Consider the following 24,967-nt stretch of genomic DNA (forward strand, 5'->3'; position numbering starts at 1 on the left):
TATTTAAAATACGCGTATTTTGTGGTCCAAAATTCAAAAATGTTATGTAAAATACAGTAACACTTACAGTTTTTTTGTTATAGGGGATAGGGCTTCGACTAAAACAGCAGACATATTTTTGAAATGTATGTCGAATAAAAAGTATATTTAAATCTAAAACACGTTAAATTTAATTAAAGACGTATAAGGACCATAAGATTAAAGATTAAAGACATTTAAGACATAAGATCAAGATTAAAGACGTAATAAGGACCATATGCAATAAAAAATATGAAATGTTACAAAATTTATGTGATCTATGTTAAAACATATTTACGTATGATAAAACATAAAGGTACAATGCAGCGACTAAATATTTCAATTTTTTCACTTCTGTTCAGTAGAATTTTCTTTTTTTAAAAACCAGCAGTAGTCACCAATCATAGATGGTCCCAGGGTTTCTGTTTCTATTATCCTGATGTCCTGGTGAAGTCTCTCTCATCGGTCGTACTTTACTACTCCTAATTTTTTCGGAAAAAATCCAAATGACAGTGCAAAAATGTATTTTTAAGGACATGCGTCATCCTATTAATTCATTAGCTTTTAAGAGTTCATCTATAAAGGTTTTATAGTTTTCATGTTTCTTATTACCCAGAAATCCCATCACAACACTTACAAAACAGTTACAAGCTATCGATTCTTTGTCGTTTAATTTTTCTTTAAAAAGCGGATTATTAAAAGTCACCTTATTTGAAGTCTAATAATTATGTGAGGCCTTCTTTTTAGTTTTGCTTAACTGGGAAAATAGTTTTTTTAAAGTACTTAAAGCACCTTCTTTGTCTATAGGTTTAAAAAATCGTTTCATTAATCCAAGCTTAATATGGAGAGGCAGGAGAAGCATATCTTTATCGGATGAACAAGGGAAGCGTACGTTATATTTGAAGTACTTGGTTCTAAAGAAGTTCTACGAGGCCGATCTTTATTAATGAAATGTTTTTGTATCAGACTCTCCCACAGTCACAAAACACAACAATATATGTAAAACCCTCTTGAAGCCCTAGCAATATACCTATCGTTTTCAAATTTCCATAAATATCCCACTGACACTGTTCATATTTAACTTCATTGAGTATGGTAGGCAAGTTATCATAGTTCTCTTTCATTGTCATGTCATGTAAAAGGAAAATGATCTAACGAAATTTTAGGTGTCTGAGTTATGACTAATTTCAAGACTCACTTAGCAAAAAAAAAAAAAAAAAAAAAAATTATTAAAAACATCGGAAGATGTATGTTTCCAACGCACACCTATCACATCCAAATGTACCTCTGTTAGCCAGTATTTTGATAAATGTCTCTGGACTGGATGGATATAAATTATTAAAAAATCCATCGTAAAATTTTTATAATTATCGAAGAATGAAAAAAAATAAATTTCGGTCATAATTACGAGTAATAAAAGAATAAAGTTATCTATTACGAGTAATAAATAACTTGAATAAAATTAATATAAAAAAAAATATATATAATTAACGATTAATTTGTGTACACGACTATTGTTATGACTACGCAAATAATAATTTTTTAAATTAGTAAAAAGACGGTAATTGAATATTAACATGCCGCCTAGTATGTTTTAAAAGCATTATTGTATACAGATGAGTCATCGTGTACAGAAACGCTGTTGATGTGCTCTAACTGTGTCTAGTGAGTAGCTGCTAGCTAGCAGTTGTGTATGTAACCAACTAGTCATGTTACGCGCATGCGCTTCATGATACTGTTGTAGGCAGCGTTAGTTTTGTCAGCAGCCGATTACTCACTACGACAGTTGTTGTTCAAATATAATGTTAATTATAATTTATTAGATTAATTTTTATATTAGTGTATTTATTTTAGTAGATAAATTATTTACGGCGACAATGTTATATGTAAAAACAACGCTTTAGTAGATCGCTACGCTACCTACAAGTGCAATGGCCGTTATTTGTCAAACAAGTATTTTGAAATGTAAGTCTTGTTTTAAGTAGTTCGTAATAACTTATGTTAATAATTTATTTTTATTTTCAGAATTTTCGAAATTTATCACCTTCTAGGTAGATTTATAGTGTAATTTTTTTAAAGTGTGATGCAATATTATTTGTTAGAATTTTCATTTAACCTTACAAGGAACATGTTAATTTCGAGTCCCGTAATTCTTTTGTTTTAACTTCATATTACTCGTCTACATTTAAATTAAAGTAAAGGCTGAACTTTTGACACACTACCCTTTTACTTTATTAACCTATTACTATTCCATATCATTTTTTTTAAATTAGTGTAATATTTTGCTTTATTTGATTTTTGATAATAAACTACAACAGGTTCTTGATTCAACTTATGTTTTTTAATACGAGTGTCCAAGTCTACATCCAATAAATTAGTTTTGAGGACTTGTTTTTATTTTGTAAAGAGAATTTATGGGAAGTTTCAAAACTGGTGATCCGTTATGTTTTTAACAAAAAAGGTGTACATTTTTTAACGAAACGTTATACATTATTTGAAGGGTTTCTTTTGTGCTTATCATTGGTAATAATATATTACATAGAAAAATAATATCTTTGAGTTATATAATTCTAAGTATTTTCATTCAGTTCACGACATTTTATTAAAAAACAGATTAAAAAATGAATGCACGTTTACATATTTTTGAGATCCTTGTCTCACACTAGTTAGACATTCTATTCAACATAGTAATAATTCAGCGTTTCCAGTTAAAAAAAAATTAAACGTTTAGTTAAACATCAGGTACATCACAAATAAACTTTTTTATACAGATTCAAACTTTCTACCGTTTAAAGCATTTCAAAATTTAGAAATAAATACGAAAAGCAATCTTGAAATCCACTAAAATCATTTGACAATAAATCTATTAGACATCAAAAAACTGTACTAAGACTGAAACAAAAGCATCTGATAGACTTTTTGGGCTTACCTTTCAAAGGGTAATTTTACTGATGAAGATAATAATACTGTATTCAATTAAATTTAATCGCATTAAATTGCTCAATTTAAGGTAACTCTACTTAGCGTTATTTTTTAATGTCACTTCCTAAATAAAAATATGCTAAATGTTTTATTGTATAAATTGGTTTTTAATATAACAGTTAAAAAAACTCTTAAAAAAATTAATTTTATGAAAATATCCAATATTAGATGCTAGAGTCCTTAAAGATGTTTTTAATAACGTTTATGTATATCATACCTAGGAGAGTATGATGTAATCAATGATTACACCGATGATGAAATGTACAGTAATTTTAATAATGACTATTTTACAAAAAAATCAACGTAGAATTATTATTATTTTTAACGACTATTTTTTGTCAGGTATTCTCCTAGCTATAAATGTACGGTATATTATAAAATTTAAATAAATTTTGCCATCACTTTGACAAACAATGATGACTAAGTCTGTAAGAAAGCTAAACCTACCTGGTTAGTCTAGTGGTGAACTCGTCATCGCAAATAAGCTGATTTCGAATTCGAGATTTCCAGCATTAAAGTCCTAGCAAAGGCAGTTAGTTACTTTTACATGGATTTGAATACTAGATCGTGTATACCGGTGTTCTTCGGTGGTTGGGTTTCAATTAACCACACATCTCACAAGACTACAAGACTACACTTCATTTACATTCATACATATCATCCTCATTCATCCTCTGAAGTAATACCTGTACTGTAATTCCCGGAGGCTAAACAGCAAAAAGAAATTGTATATTACAAAGGGGAAAATAGACTAATCGGGTTAATTTTACAAGTGGGAAGTTGACTTTTTCATGACTCCCTTTAATCAAAATCATAATTTCAAAAATTTACAGAATTATTATGTTTTAATATATATATATATATATATATATATATATATTTGTTTTGGTTTTTACAAACAGACTGGTTGGACCGATTCGAATGAAATTTTTTCACGATGATTTCTGTACATAGAGCACTGTTGTCATTTAACCATTTTACAATTAGTAAAGGAATCGAGATGCAAACATTATGCATCAAAATTTTAGTCAAAAAAAAAAAAAGTTCAAAATTTTACATGAAGATTATTAGGTAAATTTATTATTTATAACTTAATCCTCATTAGCTGAGATTCTTTTTGGTTGTATTTGGTTTCATTGAAATTCCCAGAATTTGGTGGGGGGCAGAAAACATTTTTATCTCTTTTTTGTCGTTAATGGATCGAAATCACATTGTTTTACTGATGAGATGATTTCTTTCTATTACCGTATATACCTTTCATTACAGATTCGGGGATGGGGGATATTAAGCTTATTTTTTTTCCTTTTTTCGTTAATTATCGTTTTGCTTGATATCTTCAGGCTGGATGAATTAATTTTTATGAAATTTTGTACGAAGTCTTAAGAATACGGGTAACTGATACCATTTAGTTTTGTTTATAAATGGTTGAAGGGGCGATATACAGTACTATGAGTCCGTATCTCAAAATGTTACTCAAACATTAGAATGATTTTTTACGTTACTCTTTGCATGATGTTATAAAGTTTCACTGTGGTGCTCTGTAAAGAGTAAAGATTTTCGCGTCGACGATCTGCCGTCTTTTATTTTTGTTTATGTAATTTTCAAAAATTCGTGATTCAAAAAGAATGTAATAAACTTTCGGAACGTTCTGCTGGTGAAAATGAAAAAGAAAGTTCATATAAACATAGGTTTAAACATAAGATAGGTTCATATAAACATAGGTTTCAAAAAGCTTCATTAGCGAGTGTCGGCTGGCGAATGATTTCGCCAGCCGACACTTAACAAGATTATTTTATGTTTGACATAAAATAATCTTGTTAAACTAGTAATAAATACGTAAAAGTTTTAAACAAAACTTGTAAAGAATTTGATCTTAACTAAAACGATGTGAATTAAGTCCATATAAACTAAAAATAGATGAAAAAATTTCGAAGTTTATTAATCAAAAAACAAAATGGCACTTCGCCTCTTTTTTTTGCCATTATTAAAGAAATAATATTTTTTACCACATTGTCCTCCAAGGTCAGCTGATACGGATTACTGTATAATATGGATTAATGCCTGATATGATTTATTGTGGATGGCGCGCGCGCACATACACACACACACACATACTCACAAACTATTACCGGTGGCTCCGCTTGAAATCATTAGTATATGAACAAAAGTAAAACACGTGTGTAAGAGAAGAATCGGTTATTAGAATTCTGAGTGCAATACAACTAACACAAAACAATCCTGTTGACAAACGGAAAGCCATAAAATAAATTGTTAATCGGGTATAACGCTGTTTATTATCACATTGACAGAGGACATTTAAACAATTTAATTGGTTGTAAGTCGGTTTTATTTTTGTGTTTGTTATTTATCTAAAATTTTTAATTATTTTTTTCTGTAAAATTAAAAAATTTGTTACTTTAATATTTAGTTAAATTCTGCCACATTTTGTTATGTTTTTTTTAAAAATAAAATCAAAATTTCTTACATTTGTATTTATTTATTGTGGACTTTATTCATATAATTTTACTCAGGATCGAATTCTATTAGTTTGGTCAAAACCTTTGCGTTTTATTACTCGGTAAAAAAATCATTATTTTATGTCTAATATAAAATTGTGAGTTTTTTGACTCTAGATTAAAGGCGAACATTTTTTTTAACACCAGATTTATCGAAAACTACTAACGATATAGTTCTGGGATTTTTTTTCAGTTTTTCCGATCTGATTTTTTTTTTTAACCTCCGGGTCCACCGTTACGTATTGCTTCAGAGGATGAGATGAATGATTTGTAGCGTTTGTGAATATGCCATGCCTGACCGGAATTCGAACCCGGGGGACCTCCGGATGAAAGGCCGATTTCAGATGAAAGGTTAGATTTCATTTAAAAACCACTAAATATACTCCTTAATGTTAATCCCAATTAGTACTGATTTCCGGGTTACAAATGAAAGAGAAATCTTTTACTACCCGACAATTGCTAACGAGCGTTTCTCAACCTACGTTTATATGAATTTTCTTTTTTATTTCCACCGGTAGAATATGGAAAATTTATTACATTCTTCGAGAATCACTCTTTCTAATATGTCATCGAATTATGGCAATTTTTTCATTTAATTTTAATAATGCGCGTTGTTCTTAAGCTGGTAAAATTGATTTCATGAGTTTGTTAGTAAATAAAAGGTTTAAAATCGATACTTTAGACTAAAGGAAGTTTTTTCTTTTAATTCATTGAACTTTCTTAATCTTTCTTAAATTGTTTTACTTGAAATTTTTCAGATTACGGTGAAATTAGGTTTAAACTTTAATGAATTAATGATAAAACCCGAATTACTTATTAAATACCTCGAAAATATGTTCTTTTTTTTAAAAAAATAATTGACATAACTCATGGTATTTTCTTTTTAAATAAATATCTCTGTTTTTTTTTTATAAAGAAAAATCATTCCAGTTTTAAATATGATAATAAAATTATAAATAAATACAAATCCTTGAAATATAATTGACTAAAATACAATAAATTGTAATTGGATTTAATTTTAGAAGTTTAACTACATTTAAAAAGGGCCTAGGATTCTTTTCCTTATTTTTAAATAGAAAGAAGTTTATACAAGATCGTATGTTATATATTCATGTCACGAACTTTTACTTTCGTATTCCTTTACCCAAAGCTTTTTATAAGCCACGCATCTTGAGTCAGGAATTTCTTGCCTTATTTATTATTTAGGCCACAAAACTATAGATTACATTTTTCTTTCAAGATGAGTGTTAATATCGGTAAACGAAAACTAAAATTTGTTCCTTCGATGAAGTCGTTAATTTGTCTTTATTTTTTAAATTAGGTTTTAACTGACCGAATTAAATAAAATTACGATTATAAAATATTTTATTTATGTTAAACGTGGTTCGTTGAATGCAAACTACATATTTATATATAATAACTTTTCAACAGTTAACAGTAGAAAAATTTAATTTAGTAAATCCTCCTACCTTAAAACTGTCTGTATTTGTACTGAGATCGTAAAAAAATTGAGCCTCCAGGAAGACATATAAAAAATTTTACACATAGGTTAGGGTTGTGAAATGTCTTTTAAAAAAATTGTTGAATACAAAATATTTAACAAAAAAAATTCGGGTTTCGAAAACACTAACCAAAAATAGAGCGATTTAATATTTTTCATAGCTAGAATCAAAATTGGCTAACAGTATCTTTCAATTTACCTGTTCGACTGTGAAACATTAAAAAAAATACGATTTAAAATAGTTTTCCACCTCGAAACAAGTACGTAAAGAACAAGGTAAGTCTTTCTGGTTTTGTCCCACCGGTTGGTTACCGCAGGGCATGAAAACTTTAAAACGTTTAATAAAATAATTTATCACAATCACACAAATAGTGCACGAAACGCATGAAAATTGACGCGGTGTAGAAGTGGCATTTATTCATCGTTAACGTCGTTCATTGTTCGCTTATTACAACCGTTAGAAAGGCTTTAGAAGAAAAATCCAAATGCCAATGAATGCGTTGAAACGGTTACATACCGAGCGGCATGAACGTTTTGAACTCTCGAAAAGAATTTTTAACAGAGAACAGAGACAGATGTCAATTTTACGGCTATAAAAAAAATATTGTAAATCGATTGCAATGTACACGGCTTTCTGCGGCAAATTTCCAACCGGAATTACAGAGTATGATTATTAAATTATATTAATTTTCCTAGTTTAGCTTGATCGGATTTAAAGAACGGGGATATTCAATATAATTTTTAAATAGTTTTTACCTCAAAATTTGTTGAGAAAAAATTTTAATTTGGTTATGTACAGAATGTATCACGAGACTGTCATAATCTATTCTACTCGTGAAAATAATGAAAAATGTTCATATAAATTTATGTCCTAAAATAGTCGTTTGCGAGTTGCGGTTAGCGAATGATTTCCCTTGGATTTCAACTATCCTTGAGGTCGTACTGAAATATTCAGGTCGTTAATTAAGGAGCAGAATTAGTGATTTCTTATGGTTTTTGACCTGCAAAATTGAGTAAAATAAGTCCAATAACTTTATCTGCTCTTATTGAGAAATTTGGGGTGAAAACCAAGAAATCGGGATAAAACCTTTGTTTATTGTGTATGACGTACAATAAATTGGTAATTAATATATAATACTTTTAAACTAAACGCGCAGAAAATTTAATTCTTAACAAAATAGTCTGAGTAATTGGTGTTCATTATTTGTAACTCCCATCGGTTTATATATTTTTCAAAACTTTTTGGAAAGTTTGTACTTCATATTATTGAACTCCCGAGAAATGTCTACAAATTTTTTTCATAGACCTCGGATCTAAAATGTATAGAAATTTTTTGCAATGAAAAAGATGCGCAAGATATTTTATATTCTTGTATAACTTTGCCGGTTTAGACACACAAAATAACACGCGTACGTGCAACACACACAAACGCACCAGATATGGTCTGAATTTTGACCCTAAAGGACAGCGAGCGAGCTATCACAGTAACCTTTTTACTTCCTTGTACGAAGTAAAGGAAGTATTGTAATCGCGAAAAATTTCGGTTTTTAAATTTCAACGGAAACATCCAGTTTGGCTATCCCTGAATCCATTTTGACTAGTTTCGGCGTGACCTCTGTACGTATGTATCTCACATAACTCAAAAACGATTAACCGTAGAATGTTGAAATTTTGATTTAAGACTGTGGTAACATCTAGTTATGCACCTGCTCTTTTGATTGCAATCTCACTGAGAGCTTTTCAACGATATATAAGCGGTACTTATTTTCATTGTTTCCAGAGTTACAACCAAATAAAATCTTAATTGATGAAATATTTGGATCTTACAATGGTTATTTCTCCAACCTGGTTATTTGTTAATATCAATAAATCCTGCTATTTTGAGTTATTTCCAGGTAAAAAACTTCTAAACTTTTGGGGGGGAGAAACAAAAAGTACCACGAATTTTATGGACTGAGAGTAAAAGTTTTTTGAAATGCTGTTGTTCGCACTATATCTGACTATATAGTGCATAAATACTGCATGCATGTCATTTCATGATTGCAATATTTATGATTTTTGGAATAGTTAAAATTGAAATATTTGGCACGAATTATTTTTTAATAGATTATTCCCATACCTCTTGGGGAAAAAGATTTTAGTAAATAAAATTTTTTTTCCGAGGTTCAATAACAAAATGATGCAGTTAATTATGGAATATTTGCTATTGCATTTGATACATCATTATATTTCATAAGAAATAGATCTAAGATTGTATACAATTGTGTAGAGTTACGTAAGCATTTATGTGTAATGTCTGAAAGTGATAAATTAACACTTTTCGCCGAAATTGGGCCCGATAGATAAGTTTCATAATAATACACCGCCTAATTATGACAGTAATTTCTTTTAGTCTAATTGAGACTAAAAATATAAAATAAGGTTTTTTAATTTTTAAAATACTTTTTTTTACTAATTAAAAAATCACAAAAATATACCGAAATTTCACGATTTGGAAATTATTGAATAAAAGTATAAATTGTTTGGAAAAATTCTCCAATATAAAATATATTTAAAGATGCATTAAAAAAAAGAAAAATAATTTCAATTTCATATTAATCAAGATAAATGTTTATAATAAATAAACTCTTTGCTTAAATTCAGATAGGGGACCTTCATTGTATCGCATAGCAAATTATCAATGAAATTATTATAAAATATAATGTAATACAATGAAGGGCACCTCACGCTTTTATTATTTGTGATATAAAATGTAATGGAATTTTGTTAATAAATTCATTCGATATGCATTATTATAATTAAATGTAGCTGAGAGATGTAATAAATAAATGTTCACACAAAAAGTATATTTACTACCGTGAATAGAAAACAGATTTATAGATTATCATTATCAATATAAAATGGTATATGAATTTAATCAAAGAGTTTATTAAAAACGTTTATTCTTGATTTAGTATAAAAATGAAATTATTTTTTAATTTTTTAGTACATCTTTAAATGAAAACGTACTTATTATTTTTATTCCATTTTTTTTTTTTTTAGAAATTCTAATACCTTAATCTTTATTTGATAATATAAGTAAATTTATTTTATTCATTATGTTATCTTCTGTTTTTGTCCATATTTTTATGTTTTAAATAATAAAATTCTGCAACTGTAGGGTTGTTATGTTCTTAAATTATCCCTAGAATTGTGTCCTACGTTGCCTAGACATGTTGATAAAATTGTTGTTACAAGGACCCCACTTTGAGCTCCTCTTATAGGTCTTTAACGCTCCTGCCAGTTATTGGCAAGGTTTTTGAGAAGGTTTTGTATATTAGTATGGCTGCTAGATTAAATTCTAGAAACTTTTGACATACGATCAGTATACCCTTCATCCAGGCAGGAAAACATAAAATGAAATTCTAAGGATATGAATATCGATCGGTTCTTCTATCGAGTCTGAATATGTTTTAGGTATCTTTTTAGACATATCAGGCACTTTTAATAATCGGTGGAGGCCCTCTACCCTATTTCAACTGCACAAGAGTAATTGTATGCAGAATGTTTTATATAGTTTTTCAGCGATTGAGACGTCGTTCTTTGAAATGGTGTCACTGAAGTAGGAGACTATTTAAAGGTTGTCCGCAGAGTAATGTTTTAGGACCACTGCTCTGGTTCTTTGAATTCAAATTTTTGATGCGATTGAGGTTACCAAGTGGATACTGCGTCATCGCGTATGCAAATGATAGGCTTTGAGATATTCAAGGAATGAGGATTACTTTCAATATGCTCCCAAAAAGGCTTGTAATGCTTACTTCGGTGTTCAGAGAGCAGTTCACCCTGATTAGGGTCATAATTTCAAAACCGTGCGTGTTCTACGTAAGGGTGTATTCAGAGAAATAATCCTGTATGCCAAAACCTGTCTGGGCTCGTAGAATAAAATACAGTCGTTATAGGAATATTTTGTTGAGTGCCCAGTGTCCCCTATTTCTGTCTGTGATTGTTGCCTATAAAGATTGGTTTCTCGAGAGGCGGTCTTTTTTCTTTCTGGTATTAAGCACATTGATATCCTTATGGACCGAGCGCCAATTAATTTATGATATCGAGAAGGTAAGTCTATTTACTTCTTGGTGCTTGAAGGAAATAACTAGGATTTCCATTTATGCGCAGTTCAGGTAGACTGAATGATCCGATGGTCATTTCTCATGAAAGATGTATGCAGGTGGTTAGATGGATCTCTCCCGATCGGCATAGTACGCAGTTTCTTCTGGTCATTGTGATTTTCAAGATAGGTTGTCCAGATTTGGTTAGATTAATTCAGGCTTGCGTCTAGAGGGTAAGATCATTGATGATGTGCACCTGTCTTATATGTCTGCCCAGATACGAAGTTGAATGTACCAAAGCAGTTAGATTGCTTGCGAGGATGAATTGTGGTTTTAATCTGCAAGTTAACTGGAAAACAGAAAGGGAATGGAACATAGTTGCTGGCTTCCTGAGATGGCTGAGGGGATCTGATATTATTACGGATGTTTAGATAGAATAGTAATAGTGGCCCCTAGCCGGGTGGCTAGGGGCCAGCCTGGGTGCTTACTTTGCCAAGAAAGGCGTTTTGGCATCGAGCCCCAATTTGCTGGGATATTCGCTGTTAGGATGTTAATGGAACTATGGAGAACTGTGTGATGGAGCTGAGTTGAGGGAGAATGTAGGCATTTTCCCCGCTCCTGAAAGTGGATCAGAGCATGTGTGAGATAATGTGTTTTCATTAGAAGCCGATTAAATTTGTGAATTTGTTTCTTGAATGAATTTAATTAGAGGACAAAATTGTTGTTGTACGATCAACACTTGTTTTGTTGGTATGATAATAGTAGTTTTGGTGTTTAAAGAGTCAATCGAGTAATAATCTGAGTGCATAGTCTAATTGTAGTTAGTTATGGAAACAGTTTTTGTGTGAAACTGTTACAGGAAGGTGCAGGTTCGCGCTTCTGCGAATAGGTCATTTTTATAGTTGAGGGTTGTATGTTACGGTAGTTGGTCGGTGTTGGAGGAAGCCATATGAAGGCAATAGTAAGTTGTGTAAATACACTAATGGAAACGTCTGCCGAGGCATTTGCATTGGTTCACAGAGCCAAACTGATGGCTGTCATGAGTTGTTAGATTTTGACGGTCTAAAAACGGCCTCTGCTAAAGTCCATCAGGGTGCTATAAATGGAGGAGGTGGTTCAGCGACCCGGAACATCACAAGGCCACAAGCATCTGCTACGGGGATCAGAATGATGTAATAAATTCATTTTTTTTTTTTTTTTTTTAATTTATTAAATAGCGCACTTCATTATGTTTTAGTTTAAGTAATCATTAGATTAAAAGAGGAAGATTTTAATGTTATTATTGACTAAAATATTTTAGTTTTGGAACACTAAAAATGTAAGAGAAAAAATTATCATCACCTTATTGTTAAATCCTTAAGAGAGAGCAAAAAGTTTTTGTTAATAATTATTAAAAAAAGTTATCTTAAAAAGAAAGAAAAGTTATAAAAATAATTTTTTTTTTAATTTTTATAAAAAAAATTTTTTAATAATTTTACTTAACAACAAAAACCTTTTTGTAACACAAAATTGAAACTTTTCATTTAACAAAAAATTATTACAAACAAGTACATTTTTTAATATAAAGATTTATGCAACGTACAAGCATACACACGAGCGCGCACGCACGCACACACACACATTCTTGTACAGTTTATTATTTCTTATAGCAAATAATAATATAGAAGAGAGTATAGAAGAAACTGGCCAAGGATTGCAAAACTTTTCCACCGCCTTTAGTTATTGTTAAACAAAATTTTTAAATTCAAATAATACAATAAAATTAGTCGTTAAGTAAAATTTATTTGTAAATATTATTATTATTTGGCTATTACGAATCATAAATCGAACAGTAAGTAGTGCCATAAAGTTGAAGAAATTTTTTACGTATTTTGCTGACTGAGGAACACGTGAGAAACATTTTACATTCATTCTCCTTCTTTTGGACGTTTTCATTCCTGGTATAATAATAGTTCTTCATTCTTTCGCTTTGTTTTTTCCTCCTCTCTCTGACCAGACGTAGTTAGTTTTTATTTCCCTTTCTCTTGAAAACTCTTCTAATCTTGTAGTACCAATCTTCTGAACGTTCTTCTATCTTGTATTATTTCTTCAGATATCTTCATTCCTTTTAAATGTTTTTGACTATTGAGATCTATTGACTTATCTTCTTTTTGTTGTAAATGGGGGTCAATGATTTGTTTTGTGAGGTTGTTATCATTTATTCTAATAAGATGACCGAAGAATTTGGCACTTCTTTTTCTGATGGTATCTGATGTTTTCTTACTTTCATTCTATTTGTAAAGATTTTTATTACCTTTGAATTTGTATTTATTTCACCTGTTTTTTTTTGGTCCTAGAATTTTTTCATTATCTTTTTTCTTTTTTTTTTATTACTTATATTTTTTTCTGATTTCAGTTAGTAATTTTATGAAGTTAATTAAATTAAAATAGAAATTGTAAGTATTATTAAATATAAGTTATTAATGATTATTCTTACTATCATCATTATTATACATAATAGTGAAAATAGTGTTTTTTATTGGTTTAGTCGGGTATAATTGTGTTAATACACAATTGTGAAAAAAAAAGTCAAACTGTCGGGTAAAAAATTTGGGTCTGATTTGATGCCCTTCAAACGTTCGTATTTTCACGTAATGGGAGCTTGGATTGATGTTGGTCATATTAGAAATAAATTGTTTCAGTGTAGGGACGTATACTATTTTTTCGTAATAATTTTGCCATGAATTTTACATATTTCCGGAGTTAATTAAATAGATATGAAACTATTTTTCTGTTTATTTTATTTTATTATTCAAAAAAATGTAATTACTAATTACATATTACCACTATAAATTTATAAACAGAGGCGCACTGTATTTGTACATTATTAAATTAATATGTAAGTAAACATTATTTCTTTGATAAATTCCTTTGATTATTCAATTAATAAGGATGAGTGTATAACAGTTTGTGATGTTACAAAGGGTAACTTTGCATTTATTAAATACATTCAGTTATTCAGTTTGATATTAATTTATTTAATTAATTCTAATTTAAAATTAATTGTGAGATTAACTAATTAATTTACTTCTATTGATAAAATAGAAAATGCAGCCTCACTGATATGCAGTTACAAATTTACGTAACTTAGATATTTTATTACCTAAGCTAACTACTGTAGCGTTACTGAGAATTAAATCTTAGGTTTCTTTTAACAACCTTCATCAAAGGCGATTCATCAAAGGAATATTCTGTCACCTACCTTGCTACCGGTTCTGTTAGTCATTATTGAACAAATTATCTACAAAAACATTATCCGTTACTTTTTCACTATTATAATTTATCTAATAGCAGTGATCATAGCACGATTAATATATTAAAATTATTATTTGAAGGAATAACTTTTACAGTGATTATAGTGGTAAATATACCATCTACTTCTACTTTGTCGTGGAAAATAATGTCAGTTATTAATCTGTAAAAAAACACATCGTTTACCATAATATTACATGTAAAACGAGAACTTTTATGAATAACCAAAATATGACAAATGTAAATACGCTTAATGTAAATAGCCAAAAACACTGCATCTTTTTATTTTTAATATTATTAATGGTTTTTTCTTTTCCTCTACTTATATGCAAAAATAAAAACAACTTTTGGTAACATTTGTTTCTAAGTGCTTACAGTATATTTTTCTAAAAGTACAAAGAAGGCATGATACTATATGTTAGGAAAGAATCAGGCATTTTTTATGATTTTAAATATAATATTAGGTACTTGTCTGTTATCGGGGAAGGGGAGAGATAAGTATATTTGTCCATTTACATATTAATCAGCGATATTGTATTAGTTTAACATTTAATTATTTTTTTTGTTACGCATTAGTCACTAGCGCTTTGTTACTGGAGTCCAGTAGTTTGCAATCGCCTTCTATGTGTGTAATTGAGTACGACTTTATTTTCTAATTGCCATTCCACGAACTCAAATAAATACTACCCTATGTAACAAATGCTGTTTCACAATTTTTTCTTTTTCTTTTTTGCACAATCTCACAAAAGTTCAATTTTTTGGGTGTGTGCCCTGGATTGGCGATTCATAAAACTGCATTTACGGTTTACCATAAAATGCATGTAGCTCTCATCTTCTAACGCTGTCGTACAGTAAGACTTGCAGGAAAAAATAAGATTAAACTCTTATTTTGACTGTTACATAATACTAATACATTATATATAGATCACGTCTATATAATGTAAAAATTATCCATATTAAAACTAAATTATTTTTGTAAAAACAAATTATAAGATAAAACAATAAATCTGAAAGCCCATATTAATTATTTAAAAATCATAAAGATATGAAGCGGTCATAATTACATTAAATATAAAAAATACAACGAATTAGGGTTTTTATTATTATTATTATTTTAATTATTATCTAAAACTTCATTGAAAGAGTAATATTATTTTTGTAAAAGAAAGTTTTTTAATTGTATTTTAAATAAATCGGTATGAAAATTATTTAAATTGTTCAGCGGAAGTATAAGGCCGATTCTCTTACGTCAAATAATTGAGTTGAGTTATACTGTGGTCTGGTTTGATAGAGGTTTATGTGACTTTTAACAAAGGTTGTAAATTCATAAATATAAACAGAAGAATACTTGTTAATGTTTTTAATTATCAAAATATCAGTCTACATGAGTCATATCTGTAGGCCCAAGATTATCGGATAGCCCATTTTGTTCTTGGGGAGCCCCCAAAAGATGTTATCCCTTGTGGTACGGGGCGTTTATTCCATGTGTAAGCATCTTGGATATGAACATTTTCATCTTTAGACGATAATATATGTATCCCAGTATCTCAACTTTACGTTCGGTTTATTGTATTCCAGATTTTTACCCAAGATTTAGTACATTTTTGCATCAAATTACTAATAAAATTTATTTATTGAACAACTTAATTATATCTACAATAAAAATTCCTTTTCCTCCAAAATTTAAAAAGCTACTTGGGAAAACATTAAGGAACCTGACTTAAAAATTAAGGTTTCTATTTAAATTAAAGCAACTCTTAGGTTATTTAAAAAAAAAAGATTATATTCTATCGTAAATTTTGCCATAACTAGTAATACAACAATAATTATTTTGAAATATGAAAACACTTCAAGAATAAAATACAGCAACTAATTCTGTAATTTAAATATTTAGTTAAAAGTCATAGCGATTAATTTATGTTTCGGTTCTCTAACTTTGTAAGATCAGAGTGTACCAGCAGGAAGTTTAAATTTGCTGTATGTTATAATTACAAACCGTGTCTGTGAGTGTAGTCGCTGCAGTCCTAATGCTGTTTAATACCTTATAAATTGTCCCTGAGCATATTTAACATGATGCTTATCTCGTTGACTCATTTGCATTACATTCATAAGCTCAGAGAAGCGCCCTCATTCCTCCTACCCTTCTCCCGTTCCGACTCGGATAAGATTTAAAAGTTACTTTGAATGTAAAGTTTTATTACTATTATTATTTTTATTAATAGATATTTATTTTTTGTATTTATGTTATTTAAATAATTCAAGTTTTAGTTCAGAAGCGGAATTGAAATTGTTAAATTATCTAAATTAATATTAGTAAATTTTCCATAAATAGCCTATTTTAAGCTCTACGCTTGTATAGACATTATGAAAATACGGCAAAAATGATTTTAACCGAGCTTTTTAACTGATGTTTGTAATGCCGATCAAAATATTAACTGTGTCTAAGCTATTGTAAACATCTACCGAGAAAAAATTTGGCTAAATAAAAGCAATTAAATATAGGTAAATCGAGTGAAATAACGGTTAAGATGACTACAATTAGGTAAAATTCTCTCAGAAATATGGCATAGTCATTCCCAAGAATATAAAGCATCCCGATCCAGGCTTACCACAAATGATATAAAGAAGAGCTACTCTGTCGGGTTTTTTATTGATCCAGACATACTATTTTATCAGGATTGTTCAGTATTTTAAAGACAAATGGCAATATTACAAAAAATATGTAAATAAATAAACTATAACTGTCTGATATTCTAGATGCCTTTGACATTAAAAATATCAGTTATTTGAAAAAAACTTACTTATCCTCTCTTTTGTTTTATTCAAAACGTTAGCTCCGCTTTTAATGTGTACCTTGGAAGAATAATGAGGAGTGATAAGATTTTTATTTTCTGTAAGCGTGATGTTAATAGAAATTCATTCGGATATGTTAGAACAGTATGGCAAAAAGTATCCGTGAAATGTTGTAAAAGTGGATAGAATTCTTTAAATCGGGATAAACAAGTGACTTCATCGTCGCAAAGACCGGTGGAAGTTTGTACTTGTGAAATAGCTGAAATTTGTAGTATGAAAATCAGTACTATCCATTCCATTACTCGTGAGAACCTAGCTGAATTAATGCAAAATGTGTTTAAGGTGGGTTCCGAGACAGTCAACTCAAAATCGCAGATACAAAACTTTAATTTTTACTAAACTTGAACAACGGTTTTTAACGGAAGGTAAATACTAATTTAGATAGCGTTATAACTAGCGATGAAATTTAGATTCTTCATTTGACTCTGAATCTGAACATCAGAATACGGAATACAAACATTCTAGTTCTCCAATCAGGAAACAATTTAAAACTTACATGTCAGCCGGTTCAGTGGTGTTAAAGGAATTTTGAGAATATAAAGGCCCTAATTTATTGTTGTTTGGAAGAAAAGCGCACAGTAAATAATGATTATTATTGTGATATGAGAGAAAATGATGTGAAACCCTATAATAAGGAGGAAACTTCTTGGTTCTCTCTCAAAAGGAATAATTCTTTTGCACGATAATGTTTGCATTAAATATTTCTCAAAAGACTTGGGAAACTACTCCTTTACTCCTATCAATTATTATTACCCCCGCATCCCTACCGATCCTATTCCCCTACTCACAGTCAAATTGGAAGGTATTAATATTCTCTTTACCATCCCGATCTTGCACGATCAGATATTTTGCCTATTCGGTCCTTTTAAATAGTTTTCATAGCATTAAGTTCGATAACAATGAGAAGGTCATGAATGTCACACTAATGAACAATTCTTTATTAATGGAATAGGAAATCTCTCAGAAAGCTAGAACAAAATTACCAGTGATGTTGCAGTCAAAAACATTAAACGGTTTGAGAAATGTTTTGAAACTGGAGTCGAGAGACTTCCACACCGATGCAACAATTTCATTTTGGTGAGAGGAGCCTTATACTTTGTTGAAAAATAATTTACAACAAATTTTTTATACGCGTGTTTATTTATTTTAATTGTATGAAATGCACATACTAAAGAATTGAATGTACAAACATCAACAATTTTTCTTCCAAGCAAATAAAAAATAAATTTAAAAAAAATCAAGCGTTAAATGCTCCACAATACTCAAAATAAAAATTATACAACTGATTTTTGTTAACGTTTTCCAAAAGAATTTAATTATTTTTGCGCTCTAATTAAATTAATATACTTATTTGTCAAACTAACATAAATTGAACATTTAACTAAAAAGTTTTCGTGTTTTCGGTCGTTGTATTTTACAAAGATTAAAATTCTTTTTTTTTAAAGTACCTGACTCTATGTGAATAAAATCTTAGTAAATCTTCATATATCAGCCTCATGCGGTAGATTAAGACTGCTTTATCGATCGATGAACAAATAATATTAAATATTTTTTAGTAATATTACGCTCGAGTTACAATTTTTGTTTAACTTATGACATACAGTACTTTCATAATTATTACTTCAGGAGATTTTGGTATAAACATTTCCACTAATGAAATATTTAGTATGAACCGTTATCGATCACAAGATTCGATGGAAGAATGTAACTTTCTTCTGGCATCAGAAACAAGAAATGAACAGTTAAACATCATTATAGAAAAGCATCAAGTTAAAATTACTTTTAACTTTGATACCGACATAACTGCAATGTAGTTTTCTACATTGCAGAACATCTTTAGCAAACAAAAATTAATAGTTACTTTAACAATAATAATCGTGGATGATTAATGATTAATAGCTGATGCTGATTTTCATAAGACCTCATTTTATATATTTTCCACTGAATTTAATGCTTAATTTCTGATTATTACTTTTGCAGTTTTATAATCGGATAGTATATAGCTATACAATAAAGGTATGTAAGTGAATGTAGACTAATCAGGTCAAATATTTCATTTAAGATTTTTTTCAGATCATTTGCTGATCCACTCTAACATTGAAAAATTCTGGAAAGATATTTGAAAGCGATTTATGTAACCGCTTAATATATATAAGACAATGATGTCATTTAATTTTGGTCATAATTTCATAATTGATCAATGGGCACAGAAATTCAGACTTTATGGGTTTTGTATACCAAAATTTTATTAAAATATTCATAAATTTTTTCATGTAATGTAATGCCTTTTATATAACTAATATTCTTCTTTATAATATTTGGTCTAATTCAAAATCCCTTTTAAGGGGTGACAAAATTTTGTTTTTGTTTCTGAACTCGAGTCACATTCTTATTCTAATTAGATGATTATTTACTTTAGTATATCCTTTATGTTAAGTATTATTTGGGCAATTTAATTTACCGATGGGGGATAAAAACGCTATTTTTTCTTTGCTTTTCTTCATTAGTTATAATTTTTCTTGATATCTTCAGACTTTTACCAATCTTTAAGTAATTTTGCTCGATAACCTCTAAATTTAGTTCATTGATGCCATTTTATTTTGGTTGGAATCGGTCAAAGAAGTGAAGAGGAGTATGATATGGCCGTCATGGGTTTGGATCTTAAAATTTTAGTCAGAAATTTTTTTTTTATATATAATTCTTTATTTATGTACTTATTTACTCATTTTTCTCCTAGGTAGTAATATGTCAAGGGCAAAGTTTGTCCGTTTTCATCTAATTTTACTGTGAAATAATGTTGCAGTGTAGATTTTAATTAATTGTTAATTTCCTGATAATAAATGTTTAAGTTACTACTTTAATCGTTTTAATGTAATTTATTTTAGCAAAAATAAAATCGTTTAGCCAGATTATTAGATCGTTAAAATTGCATTATCAAATTTTTGTACTTTATTTTTTAGCTGAAACAGTTACCGTCAAATCACAATTCTTTTTTTTTTTAGTTTGCTTTTTACAATATTTAACTTTTAATATAAATTTAATTGACTGTGCGCTGTCTTTTAATGGATTATCTGTATTTTCTTATAAATTCTTCCTTTTGATTTTCATTGCTAAAAGTAAGCGTGTGTTATCTGAAATAAATGTACCTCAAATACATTGGTTTCTCCAGACATCATCCGAGAAAAAATTAATTTTGTTCATTTTCCTCGATCGTTCTGTCATTGATTCTAATCATTGAAACTGGTAAAAATGCTTAATTCCAAACAGTAAGGTAAATGAATATGAGCCCCTGCAGTGAAAACGATTTCATGTTCGATACCATTCTGGTTACAATTCAGTCGCACATATCATATATACTGTGTTTCTCCATTTGGCTGGAAACTTGTGAAATGTCCTGAATATTGCATTCAGACATTTAAAAACAAGAGCCCTCATTTCACCCAATCTTTTCTCTCTTAAATTATCTTATCGTGTTATTGCCTAAGCCTGTAATATAAGTAAAATAGCTTTCCATAATTCCATCCTTCAGTTGTACAATTCACCAAATGTAATGTTAAAATTACTATCCGTAACCGGTTTTCACATAAATCAGACTTGTCTAAATTATTAAACACATCTTGAGGAAAATTTATACAAAAATTTCCATTCTGACCAGGTTTCTGCTGTGTATTTCAAAAAATAAATTCCCTAAATTCAACCGTATTTTAATTATCAAACACAAATTTAAACAATATAGAAATTAAAATGAAAAACACACACAAATGGTTAAATTTTGTGTACGCTTTTGTTGCTAGCAATACTTCTGAATATCTTACCTGATATTCAATTCTAAAACAGCAGTAAAACGTTTTATAACAAAAAAAGGTAGTAAACTTGGAATTTTTGTTGCTTTTTTTCCTAGTCTTTCCAGTTCTGACAGAATCTGTATCTGAAAGTTATATTCATCATTCTGTCACCGCTTGTGATAGAAATGGTCAGAAATATTGGCAAGCCTCCAACAATTCCCTTCTCGTTTTACATTTTACCACCCAGTCATTCTATTAACATAAATAATTTTGTTTTATTATTGAAATTCTTCTTTAAATTTATAAAAAAAATCCAAATGACTGTGGAATAGCCAAGCTTTTCTCTCATTTTCTTCGCTTAATTTGAGAATCTATTCACCCATGGTTTTCCAATTATAGGACTCTATATATTTTTCTTTTCTCAGTAATATTAATTTCATTCAGGAGTGGTTGTTTAAAATTTAAAATGATTTTTTCTTAAACGGTCGATAAATGTAAAGTAATTTAAATTTGTCCAAGTTTGGAAAATACAATTAAAAATATTTGTTATTAGATGATAAAATAAATTTCGAATTATAACTTTTCGGTCACGGGGGAGGGAAGGATTTTTTCTTTAGATCATTTGAAGAAAATTTCAGTAATGAAATTAAATTACATTATATAAAAGAAAAATAACCGGGGGGTAAAATAAGATCATCTTCGATTTTTATCATTATTATGAAGCGAGTTAAAAGCTTAAACTAATGGAAAAATATATCGAGCAAAGTATAAAAAAAATATAATTATTTCCATATTTCTTGATCATTTTAAAATAGCGTTCCTCTCTCTTTCTATTACACTCTGTTGGTAAAATTCACGAAGCGTGAATTACGTAATGTAGGGATTCGGCTTTTACAGTGATGCTTAAGTGTTCAACAGAGAATTATTATTTTGTTTTCATACGATAAAAATTCGTCTAAAGCTTTTGTTCCTCACAAAATTTACATTACATTTAATTTACAGCAAAATTAATAAGTTTTTAATGTTTTAAGTAGATATTCGTCGAGTTGTTGATACCAAAATAACGGATATTCAGTGTAACCTCCCACATCCAACCGTCCGTAGGATTTTCTTTTAACTGGAAAGACAAGAAATCACAAAAATGTATAAAAATTCAACATTTTACTTGCCCTATTTTTTGTGCGAAGATTTACTGTTGTTTTTGAATCGAAGACCAAGCGGGATAATCATAAGTAATGCTAGCAATAAATGTATACACAAAATCTCTATCACGAATTATAAAATGAATATTTTCTCCACGAATTATCATTTGCATATTATGTATAATCGATTATAAATTGCATATTAATGCGATAAAATTTTCCTGTGTTGAAATATTTTTAACTGCGAATAATTCAGATTCGCCAACTGTAAAAAAAGTATATAGTTTTTGAGGATGACAAGTGGATGGTGAATGAACGAATAATCCTGATACTTGTTTAATATAATATATGAATTGCGTCGTGAAGTGACGCGGTGTGGCTTGGAGCAAGTGAGACAGTCAGAAAGGGTTTTATTAAAAAAGAATATATATATATATATATATATATATATATATATGTATTAGGTAGAAGAAAGAATAAATATATTTATTTATTACAGATATTACTAATTATAATTAATAAAATGTACACTCCTGAAATTAAATACGTGTATTAATTAATTTTTGTAAACTTTATTTTTGGTTTCATATTAAAGAATATCGTCTCTAGTACTTTATTAAATATTCATTATATATATATATATATATATATATATACACGAGTATAAACATGCATTATATTGTATATAAATATATAAAACATTTTTCAACAGTAAAACGTATAAAAATCAAATTTATTAAATGCTTCCACGAATCGTTTTATTTTTATGTGGTGTTACACCATGAGCATTCGGTGGAGTACACGGACATTTTAAATGGATTGGGACATTCCATTTTAAAGGACATTGAAAAACATTTTGGAGTAAAAAAAAATCTGGCTAAGACAATTCTAGTCAAAATTGTGGCCATGTAATATTTTTTTTACGGCTGGTTTCAAGATTAGGCTACAGTACACCCTCAAGTAGTAATCTTACACAGTCAAATAGGTCATGTTGAGCTTCAAATTTGCCGATTGTTTTTTTTTAGTATCGTAACTAAAAAAACAAAGTAACTACGTGTAAAAGTAACTATAACGTAAAGTACTAAGTACTTAAGTATAAAGTAACTATCTATAACACTAAATTGCCGCCATTTTGGTTAGGGTTATCATTTTTCGATGTGTTTTATTTCAAAAATGTTGTTTTCTAATTTCCCTAAAATTATTTGTTAAAAATCCTACCCTTTTCTATTAAAATTACCGAGTTGTCTTTTAAGCAAAATTAGAGCAGAGTTGTCTAATCTGGGTGCTTGGTATAGTAGTGCTCTCATACCCGAAACTATATCGCTTCAAGGTAAAAGCACTTCTTAAATTACAGTTTTTTAAGTTTAACCGTTGAAATAATATATATGTAATAGTTTTTTTGTACAATTAACAAGTTGTTATATTTTTTGAATTGTCATTTATTATTTGTGAATATATTAAAACATAAACGTTGTAGTTGAGTTTACAACCGGCGCTTTGTATCTTCTACTTATTGTTTCAAATGTAGCTACTATAACGCTGTAAGAGAAAAGTACTCCAATAATCTGAAAAAAAAAATAAATTGAAAAAAAAAAAATTTTACTAATGCATTAATAAGGGAAATTTACGAAAAGGCCAGGGATAATTTAATAAGTGATTAGAAAAAGTTAAAAATTATCAATTATGTCCGTGTTATTATAAATATGGGTACCAGATATTTAATTTCATTTTTCAACTTTAACAAAAATTCTATATTTAACTTAAATAAGTAATCGATAAGGAAGAGAACGTTCAAGAACTGTTTCTTTAAAAGTAAATATCTAGAATCCGTTGTGTGAATTGATTTTTGAAATCATTTTAAATTATCATGAGTTTATAAAACATAAAGTAACCATGAAAATCTCTCTATCTATGGAAATAAAATAGTCCAGCCTCGCTCGCTTTTATTTGATTAGATATATAAAATATTTGTCTGATCAAGAGTTTAGCTCGTTTTATTTACCCTAAGATTTGGCCGACACTAAAACTGAACAGGTGACAATGTATTATTTTTCTAATTTCTTTCAATTTTTAGTTTATTTTACGTATTCTTATTTTTATTCATCTATTCCTATTCGATATCGATCTCGATACGTTAAACAAACAAAATACTTATCCGGCTAAAATTTTTTTCTTTCTTACCGTTAAACTTCTAGAGGTATGTTACAAGAAGGAAATTATGGCAATCGGTCAAAAAATTGGTTATATAAATTGGTTTTTGCATTTCTCGATATCTCATGCATGACCCAGGGAACATAAAAATAAAAATAAAATTGGGGATTAATTGTTCCTAAGGACGTATATACGTGTATCGGAGTGTTTGAAGCTTTATAACGTTCGACTGGATGAACAGATTTTGATGAAATTTTGTACAGAGACTCGTGTGTATGGGGAAATTTGTGGGAAAATTTTGGGGTCCACATTTCAAATGGGGGTAGATATTATTTTGGGGTCGAGTCTCTCAAAATTTTGTTAACGTAGTCCCACTTTATATTAAGCCGAGTACGTACGTACGTTCTTATCTTATTATTTCTAAAAACCTTTTTCTCTAAAATTTCCCACTCCCCAATAATCGAAAAAAGCTATCCTTTTATCGATTACACATCTTTTAACCGATTTTTTTTGGTCTTCCTAGAATAGTAGTAATGCAAACGATATAAAAAAGTACTTTGGGGGCTATATCGGAGGGATGATATGATCAAAGTTTAAAAATATAAATTTTTTGAAACTTTTAAAACTTCTTTTGGTTTATTTT

At 29.1% G+C, this 24,967-nt stretch overlaps 1 protein-coding gene across 1 annotated transcript in view; it reads left to right on the forward strand.

Annotated features, from left to right (window-relative positions):
• The first annotated feature begins 1,781 nt into the window (after positions 1–1,781).
• Positions 1,782–24,967, forward strand: part of LOC142332573 (scoloptoxin SSD14-like) — a 121,415-nt gene continuing 98,229 nt past the window's right edge. The window contains exon 1 of the mRNA XM_075379067.1: positions 1,782–1,983. The gene's annotated coding sequence lies outside the window, so the exon portion shown is untranslated. The remainder of the gene's footprint in view (positions 1,984–24,967) is intronic.

This window comes from Lycorma delicatula, chromosome 11 (assembly GCF_047948215.1).
Source record: "Lycorma delicatula isolate Av1 chromosome 11, ASM4794821v1, whole genome shotgun sequence".
Taxonomy (NCBI): Eukaryota; Metazoa; Arthropoda; class Insecta; order Hemiptera; family Fulgoridae; genus Lycorma; species Lycorma delicatula.